Source organism: Tasmannia lanceolata, unplaced genomic scaffold, assembly GCF_043159265.1.
Source record: "Tasmannia lanceolata isolate RefF3 unplaced genomic scaffold, GAP_Taslan_0.1 ptg000025l, whole genome shotgun sequence".
Taxonomy (NCBI): Eukaryota; Viridiplantae; Streptophyta; class Magnoliopsida; order Canellales; family Winteraceae; genus Tasmannia; species Tasmannia lanceolata.
In genome coordinates this window covers 8,655,621-8,664,577 of record NW_027518702.1, presented here as the reverse complement: position 1 = coordinate 8,664,577, position 8,957 = coordinate 8,655,621, and the positions used below count along the sequence as shown (strand labels likewise).

Here is an 8,957-nt window from a genome sequence, read left to right as displayed (position 1 = left end):
TCCAAACCATTCAGTTGTTGGGGCGGCCCAATGTTTGTAGACCATGCCCAAAATAATCTCCATTGGATGATCCTAACACTTAATTTGTAGAAAAACAATTCATTTGTTGGACCCGATCACACGGCAACTCAAATGGATGTGGGACCCAAAAATTGATTGTTAGGATTGACCTTGACAGTTACTACTGGCCTAATCGAGCACACAAAATGATCGAATCAATTCAATTTTGGGTCCCATATTTGGGTCAAAACAAGGATTTAGCCATTCTGGCTTAGTCTTAAAAGATGATCGTTAGATCAAGGATCTGGGATAATCTAATGTAAGAGTTCTAGCGAGACCTCAATGTCTTTAGATTTGGCACTATAGGCTGGTTCTTAATCACGGTTTAAATTTTGGCCGAAATCTGAAATTTCAGTCAAGACTGAAACCAAAAAATGCTGAAACCAAAATTGTTAAAGTATAAAAGATTAGTAACGCCTTTCTCCAACAGCTTAAGCTTTTGGAGTAACTGGTTGTTTCACATGGTATCAGAGCAAATGCATGGGTTCAAACCTCCTTGATAGCAAAAATACACATGCAATGGCCAAACCCAAAAGAGGGGCCACATGTGCCACGTGTAGGGCAACCCAAAAGAAAGAGGGGCCACACATGGCGGGGAGTGTTAAAGTATAAAAGATTAATAACTCCTTTCTCCAACAGCTTAAGCTTTTGGAGTAACTGGTTGTTTCACAGAAATTGCCCGAATGTACCAAATTTCCATCGAATTTTTGGCAATTTCAGCCAAAATTTCGATAAAATTTTTTAAATAGAATTTCAGCCAAGATTTACGCCCAAAAAACTGTCATTTTTCTGGGCTTTCTACCGAATTTTTGCCGAAATTTCAGGGTTTCGACCGAAATCGAAATGTGAGACCATGTTCTTAATAAAAGTAGGTGATGCTTGCGCGGAGTTGATGTGAATATCATACGGTTGTTGAATGTTTTATTTTCTTGGACATTTTATGATATATTTTCCCAAAGCATCAAATCTACATTGCAGTCATTCCTAATGCTTAATATAGAAGACTTCCTTGCTTTATTTAACTTATTTAACTCAGTGAGTGGCAATCCGAGTCTAGTTCCGCATTTCAATCAACAAGAATACTCTATTACACAATTGCATTGGATTAAAAACAAACCAACTTAGAAATTCTCAACCATCAATAAGGATCTTATTATAGTAAAATATAAGCCTAGTAATATAGATTATTCATTGAAGCAACAGCAGCCATTTTTGCACGGTTTCCCCCAGCAATTATCTTTTACACAAACCCCACCCGAGTAGACCATTCGATTGCACTCTTCCATGCAATTGAAATCCGGTTGGCAATCACGAATGCATTCGAACGGATCCTTCCCTGTCACTTTTTCCACTGCATGCACAATCAAAAGAAGTAAAAGGATGTTTAGACACTTCAGATATAGCACAAAATGAAAAGTTAAGGCTATGGATCCAAAGGAAATTGGATCTAGCCGTGTCTATTGAGTGTCCCAGGTCTGAATAGAGGGCCCTAGTGTATGAAAATACCCTTCATATTTTCATTTATGGATCCAAAGAAAATTGGATCTAGCCGTGTCTATTGAGTGTCCTGAATAGAGGGTCCTAGTGTATGAAAATACCCTTCATATTTTCATTTATTTATGCCTATTCACGAGGGTATTTTCATTACACGAAGAAACCTACTCAAAACCACAAACGTTTCTTTTTGCCCCATTTATTTTCAATAACTATTCGCCTCTCCCTCTTGGGAATTCCTTCCATCTTCCTTGTACAATGTAAGAACTAGGACACTCTGATGGATGGTTCGATTTGAAATGGATTGCTTAATAAGAGAGAGAGAGAGAGAGAGAGTACCTGACATGGAAGAAGCGACGAAAAAGATGAGCACAATGGCTACAAAGAGTCGCTTCACTAGTCCGAAGGAGGCCATTTTTCAGTGCCAATGGCTCTTGACAGAAAATTTATTGATTCGAGGGGAGGTGCCATTGAGACATTTTTAATGCTGGGGATAGGGTTGAAGGATTTTGATTTTCTTTCCCTTCGTTAAAGAGATTTGGTTGATTTCTCATTAAAGATAATACCATATACAGAGAGAGGCAAACGAATGACCATATATATCTTAGATACATCAGTACCCACTTGGGCCTGTTCGAATGGAAATCTACAAGAATCCCCCAAAATTTTCTTAGTTACCAATAGCACCTTGATGCCTTTTAATTTTTATTTTATTTTATCCATTTTACCCCTACTTCTAGATACTTAGAAAGCCCTAAAATCTCTCATTTGACACCCTAAAAATCTCGCTTACGAAGGCAACATCTCTTGCAAGATTTTATATGGTGTAAGCCCGTATAGTCCATTATTTTTCAAAAAGTAGTGTACGTGTCACACTGTGGGATGATGCGACCCGTCCATTTGATGGGCCCACCGTAGTATGATCCAACCATTCATCTGATGGGCACACTGTTCTATGATCCAACCATCCATTTGATGGGCAACGATATAAATAGGATGTGGCCCAAAAATCATTTCCATAAGATAATCCCAACCCCTGATCTATTGAGGAACTTCATATTATGGAACCTGCTATAGATCTGATGGTTGGGATCATCCTATGGAAGTGATTTTTGGGCCACAATCTATTTAAGTTGTGGCTCATCAAATGGATGGTTTGGATCATACAACGGTGTGCCCATCAAATGGACGGTTAGATCATACTATGGTGTGCCCATCAAATGGAGGGCTTGCATCATCCAACGGTAGTGGTACATACTTTTTTTTTTTTTTTGAATAATAATGGTCTCTTCGAGCTTACACCATGTCACCATCTTGCCTTTATAAGAGAGAGAGAGAGAGAGAGAGAGAGAGAGAGAGAGAGAGAGATTTTCAGACGATTTAATTTTGCTTTAGGGTCTGTTCAGTTGCGACGGGGAAATGAAAACGGAAAGGAAAATAGGTACATATTCTACGGAAACGGGCTAAAATCGACGTCTTGTTGCGTGGATAATGAAAGCGTGAGGAAAGCGTTAGAGGAATCATTAAAATCTCGCATGTCATTTCCGTTTCCGTGGTTCCAAATCCATCGCAAACGCTCGGATTCGAATTATTTTCCCCGTATCGAGACTCACGAAACTAACATCATCGAAAGAAAAAAAAAAAGCCCTAAGACGAGCTTCTACCCTCTCATCGTCTCCACTCTCGTCCGACTCCTTCGCCACCGTCGTCTCCACTCTCTGGCTACTCTCAAACAAGGTACTCCCTCTCTCTCTCTCTCTCTCTCTCTCTCTCTCTCTCTCTCTCTCTCTCTCTCTCTCTCTCTCTCTCTCTCTCTCTCTCTCTGCCGTAATGGAGATGTAGGGATCGAACCTTGTACCTCTCTTTCTCTCTCTTTCACTGCCATTTTTTCATTTTTTTAGAAGATTAAACTCCCATTCAACTCTGATTTTTGTTTTTTAGAGTTTCATTGAATCTATTTCTATTTCTTTTATATTTGCAAAAACCCCTAATCCGGTTTGATTTCTATTTCTTTCATTGAATCTATTTCTATTTCTTTCTCTGCCATTGTTTTGATTTTTTTTAGATTGGGGTTTTTGTTTTCGTTGAATCTATTTCTATTTATTTCTCTGCCATTGCAAAAACCCCTAATCTGCTTTTGATTTGTTTAGATTTAGCTTTGGCTTGCTGATTTTTTAAAAGTTCTTAAATATGATTAGGGGTTTATATGATGGTTCGGATTAGGGTTTAGATGAAACCCTCTTTCATACGTTTTGATTATTTCAGATCTTATGTGAAACCTTTGATTTTTGAGCTTAATTTTTTAAACCCATTTCAGATCTTGTGTGAAACCCTTGATTTTTGAGCTTATTTTTTGAAACGCATTTCATATATTGTGTGAAACCGCCTTTCATAATGTTGTGTGAAACCCATTTCAGATCATGTGTGAAACCCCTTTTCATATGTTTTGTGAAACCCATTTCTTACCTGTTTCTTTTCCATTTCCTGGCAATTGAATGCACACACATGCATCTTTCTTAGCTATTTCTTTACCTTTTCTTTTCCCACTGCCACATCATTTCCGTTTCTTTTCCGTTTCCACTGCACAACTGAACAGACCCTTAGTGATGGAGAGATTTTAGGGATTTCTAAAGGTAATACAATGAAGGGTATAATGGGTAAAAGAAAAAATAAAAAGCTATTTTAGGCTCAAAATTGTATCACTGGTAATTATGAAAATTTTGAGGGGATTCTGGTAGATATGTTTTAATCTAGGGTGTTCTTAGTAGTTTTCCCAAAAAGTAATGCTATGTCATAAAAATGACAAAACCATTCATACTTAATGAAAATGGACAAAAAACCCATATCTTATTAAAATTACCCAAATCACTTATTTCAAAGAAAATGATAAATACTCATTATAAAAATATTCTTATCTCAAAAATATCCCTCAAGGAACCTTCGGTGGGCCCAACAACTGAATTGTTTAGATTTTTAAACGAGGAGAAGGCCCCACCTACACTTATTCTCACAACTAGTACTCTCTCTCTCCTCTCTCTTTAAATACGAATCCTTAGTGGGGCCCAACATACATAGGCCTTGCCCCAAAAATAATCTCCCTAAGATGATATTAACTCTTTGAACCGTAGAGATTTTAATGATGTGTCATCAAAATGGATTGGAGGGTTAGGATCATCCCATGGAGATGACTTTTGGGGAACAACCTATTTGCGTTGAGGCTCAACAAGCGAATGGTTTGGATCTTCCGACAAGTGGCCCAATAAATTTTCTAAATAACATGCGTTATATAATGTAAGTACGTCGGTTTGTAGGCGAGCCTATATTTTGGAAAATACAATGAAGCCTACATGTTTTTTCAAAAATCCAAACCATTCAGTTGTTGGGGCGCCCCAATGTTTGTAGACCATGCCCCAAAATAATCTCCATTGGATGATCCTAACACTTAATTTGTAGAAAAACTATATGATGGGATTTGGTAGGGACCATTGATGAAGGCATTTTGTCGACTGGCTGTTGCACGAGAGAGGAGCCACCTCATAGAATAAGACAAAAGCTGTTGAAAAGTGAGTTTATGTGGCTCCTCTCTCAAATCTCGATGATTATCGTGGGACGATGTATTTACTTTGAGGCGTAACAACTACGTTTTATGGTTCGCCCGACTCTATTAGTACAAATACTATATAATGGATATTTAGGGAGATTTTAAATTCGCACCCACTATAGGATAATTAGCACCCAACATGAACTGTGGCAGACTTTAACGCTTTTTGACGTGTGAATTATCCTACTGGGGGTGCGGATTTAAGACCTAATAATCTGCACGATCCAATCTCGACCGTTCATTTTCCTTCGACTTGTCAAGGAACTGGGGAAGATAACGTATCTAATGTCGTTTGAACTTTGAACTCCTCTTTATTTTACACATTTTTTTTTTGGATTTTGGAACGAGCGAAAATTTTCCAAATTTTTCCGAGGCGGGAAAATTTCCTTCCATTCGAAATAAAACAAACCCAAACCCTACATATTCTGTTTTCCTCTCCCCCTGTTTTTTTCTTCCACCAGGGTTAGGGTTTTGGAGCTAAGAATTCTGGTTCTAGGGTTAGGGTTTTGGAGCTGAGAGTTTTTTGTTATAGGGTTAGGGTGCTGAGGTTTTGTGATCGAGAAATTTCAGAGATCGAAACACCTTTTCTCTTCTATTTGATCAAAATTAGGGATTTCTTAGTTTCTGGTTCTAGGGTTAGGGTACTGAGGTTTTTTGATCGAGAAATTTCGTAAAATTGAAACGCCTTTTCTCTTCTATTTGATCAAAATTAGGGATTTCTCAGTTTCTGGTTCTAGGGTTAGGGTTCTGAGGTTTCTTAATCGAGAAATTTTTGAGATTGAAAGGCCGTTTCTCGTTTATTAGATCAAAATTAGGGTTTTTTTTTTCCAGTATTTTTTAGGGATCCATGGCTAGGGTTGTTAAACGCGAGCCAGGGAATAGTAGAAATAGAGAGGAGACAGGGTACGACGAAAGACGAGATTCGAATCTGGATGGAATGACGCAGAGGAGATGTTACGTGCCTAATTGGTTGTAACGGAAATAAATAAAATAAAAGAGAAATAGAGGGGGGGAATGGTTGATTCGAGGCAACCGGACCTCCTAGCGGCTCGATTATACACTTCGTCATACATCAGAGGGCTAGGATCATCCTATAGAAATGAATTTTTTTTTGAGCAGGATCTATTTAGGTTGTCACCCATCAAATGAACGGTTTGGATCATCCTATGGTGTTGGCTGTACAATACTTTTTGAAAAATACTGGACTACACAGGCTTACACCTTATAAAAACTTTTATTGTTTGTTGTTCTTACTTGTTTTTGGTGTTTAGTTATGGCTTTGTTGCAGATGAGAGAGATGATATTTCTAATCACTTGTTTTTGGTGTAAGTTTGTGTAGTCCAGTATTTTTCAAAAAGTATTGTCCGGCCCACAACATAGGATGATCCAAACCGTCCATTTGATGCGCCACAACCTAAATAGGTTGTGGTGAAAAAATCAGTTCCATAGGATCATCTCAGCTCTCCGATTATGCACTTCGTCATGTTAGAGTAATTAGGTCAAGCAAGAGGTTGCTTGAAGCATGACACCCAAGGTATCTAATTTGGAATACCAAGTTTGTTGCCTCCAGCCCCTATATATATTAGATACACTAGGATTTTAATAGGTTAGTGGGCTCTAGCCCAAATAGGCCCACTACACCGGTTCATTATCTTATTGGGCTTATATTAGAACATACATGGGTTATATTATATACCCAACAATCTCCTCCTATGTTCTACATATAGCACAATCCAATAGATAGATAGTGTAATGTTCACAACAAAATATTAAATCATCCACATCATCATATGGTCTATATCATAAAAGATCTGTAATCCAACTGAAAACACGAATCCTTTTATGACAAACCAAGAGTTTTAGATATACAACAAGCTAAACTCAACGAAAAGGTAGTTTCACATATAAGTGAACCCCACTGATCTTAGAGGAATTCATTCATGGGGTATGATTCTCATCGAGATCCAAAATAAAGTTCCACAAAAAAGTGAACTCTATACATACTGAAATAAAAGCATAGTCTTTATGACTTTAGAAGATTTAAGTAAGTCATCTTCATCAAAGTCCAAATCAAGACAAGCTCCTCATTTTTCGCCAATCCCTGTGAATTACCAAATATGGATTTCATAAAAATGAATCCAATCATTTGTGTAAAACACTAAAGTATCTAGTTCTACCTGAAGAAGAACTTAGTACAATTCCATAATTCACGAAAGTATCTAGTTCTACCTGAAGAAGAACTTAGTACAATTCCAAAATGACTGAAAAAGTATCAGTATCACTCTCACCATAAGCATCATTGTCAAGTTTTAATAAAGAACAAGACCTAAACAGCTTCATTTGTAAATAACCATTCCTGATTGTCAAGTTTCAATAAAGAACAAAACCAAATAGTTTCTTTTGCAAAGAACCATTTCATGTTTTTTTTTTTTTTTTGGAATGTTACAGTCATCTTATCCATATTTGAGTTAAGCTGTATCATCAAGTTTGGAATGTACAACCTTTCCCAAAAAAGGACATGTCATCAAATGTGGAATGACATACAACAACTGTAAACATCATCGAAATATATCAAGTGCCTATCTTAGCCAAAACAGAGGGAGATTCGAAAAATTCAAAATAACATGGATGTAGGTTAAGACATGTCTACACGGTCTTTAACCCCATCACCCCCACAATTTTGAATATTCGATCTTTTGGTCAGTCCCTGTTGTGAGAGCTTCGGCCTATTATCCTTCGATTTTGAATCAATCAAAGTGATAATCCCGTGTTCTTGAGATAATTCAGCATATGGCCTGTTGCAGCCTAAGATGTCTCCTCTTACCATTAAAGAGTGAGTTCTTCACAACCATTGTTGTAGCTTGATTATCACATAACACACATAAGGAACTAATCCTTAACCTACTAAAGAACTAATCTTTAATCGGGTCAGTGGAATGCCATAACCATAATCAGATTCTTTATCCCTTAGCTTTCATCTATAGCTGAAGTTAGGGCATAAAGTTCCAATTCGACTTCCACACAACAACAATAAATTTGCTGTCATCTGATTCTGAGCCCCATGATACATCAGAATAAACTTCCACAATAAGTGGATGGCCATCATAGTTCAGAGCATACTCTTGAGTACACGAAAGGTATCTCATCAGCCTCATAAGGGCATTTCTATGCTCATGGCCAGGAGTGCTAGTAAAAACGAGTCAGCATGCCAACTATAAAGGCTATGTCTGGGCTGGTGCAACACAAAGCAGACATGAGACTACCTATCAGTTTAGAATAATCTAACTGGCTTACACTGTCTCTTCCTTAAAGATCAGCTTCTTGGTATAATCAAAATAGTGTCTCAATCGGTTTGCACTCACTGCATCCTCAAAAGGAAAGTAGTTTTTCATATAATGGGCTAGGCCAAGGGTGATTCCTTGCCTTTCAAAACTTACTTTCATATTAAGAATGGTGTTAACAACACCCAGATCTTTTCATGTCGAATTCTTTACCCAAGGTTAGATTCACATTACTCATCACAGAGAGAGATTGGAAACAAGAATCAACATCTACATACAAGCAAATAATCATGACCGTATTTGACACAAAACGATAGTAAAGGCATTTATCCGAGTAATTTGTCAGAAACCCAAAGCTCTTTACTACTTTATTAAAAAAAATAATTTATGCCACAATTTAGGTGCTTGTTTAAGACCATAACAAACTTTATATAATCACATAAAAATATCTACTTACAGCCCATAGTCTTAGCCTCTTTTGGCAAATCGACTAGCTGTCAAGTTAGATTTTCTAACAGAGA

General features: G+C 37.4%; 1 long non-coding RNA gene across 1 annotated transcript; it reads right to left on the bottom strand.

Moving 5' to 3' along the window:
* Nucleotides 1-1,140: 1,140 nt before the first annotated feature.
* Nucleotides 1,141-2,014, bottom strand: LOC143857764 (uncharacterized). The gene is made up of 2 exons (XR_013238751.1): nt 1,894-2,014; nt 1,141-1,411 (listed from the first exon to the last, which is right to left on the bottom strand). It is a non-coding gene; the product is annotated as an uncharacterized LOC143857764 (long non-coding RNA).
* Between the last annotated feature and the right edge of the window lie 6,943 nt (nt 2,015-8,957).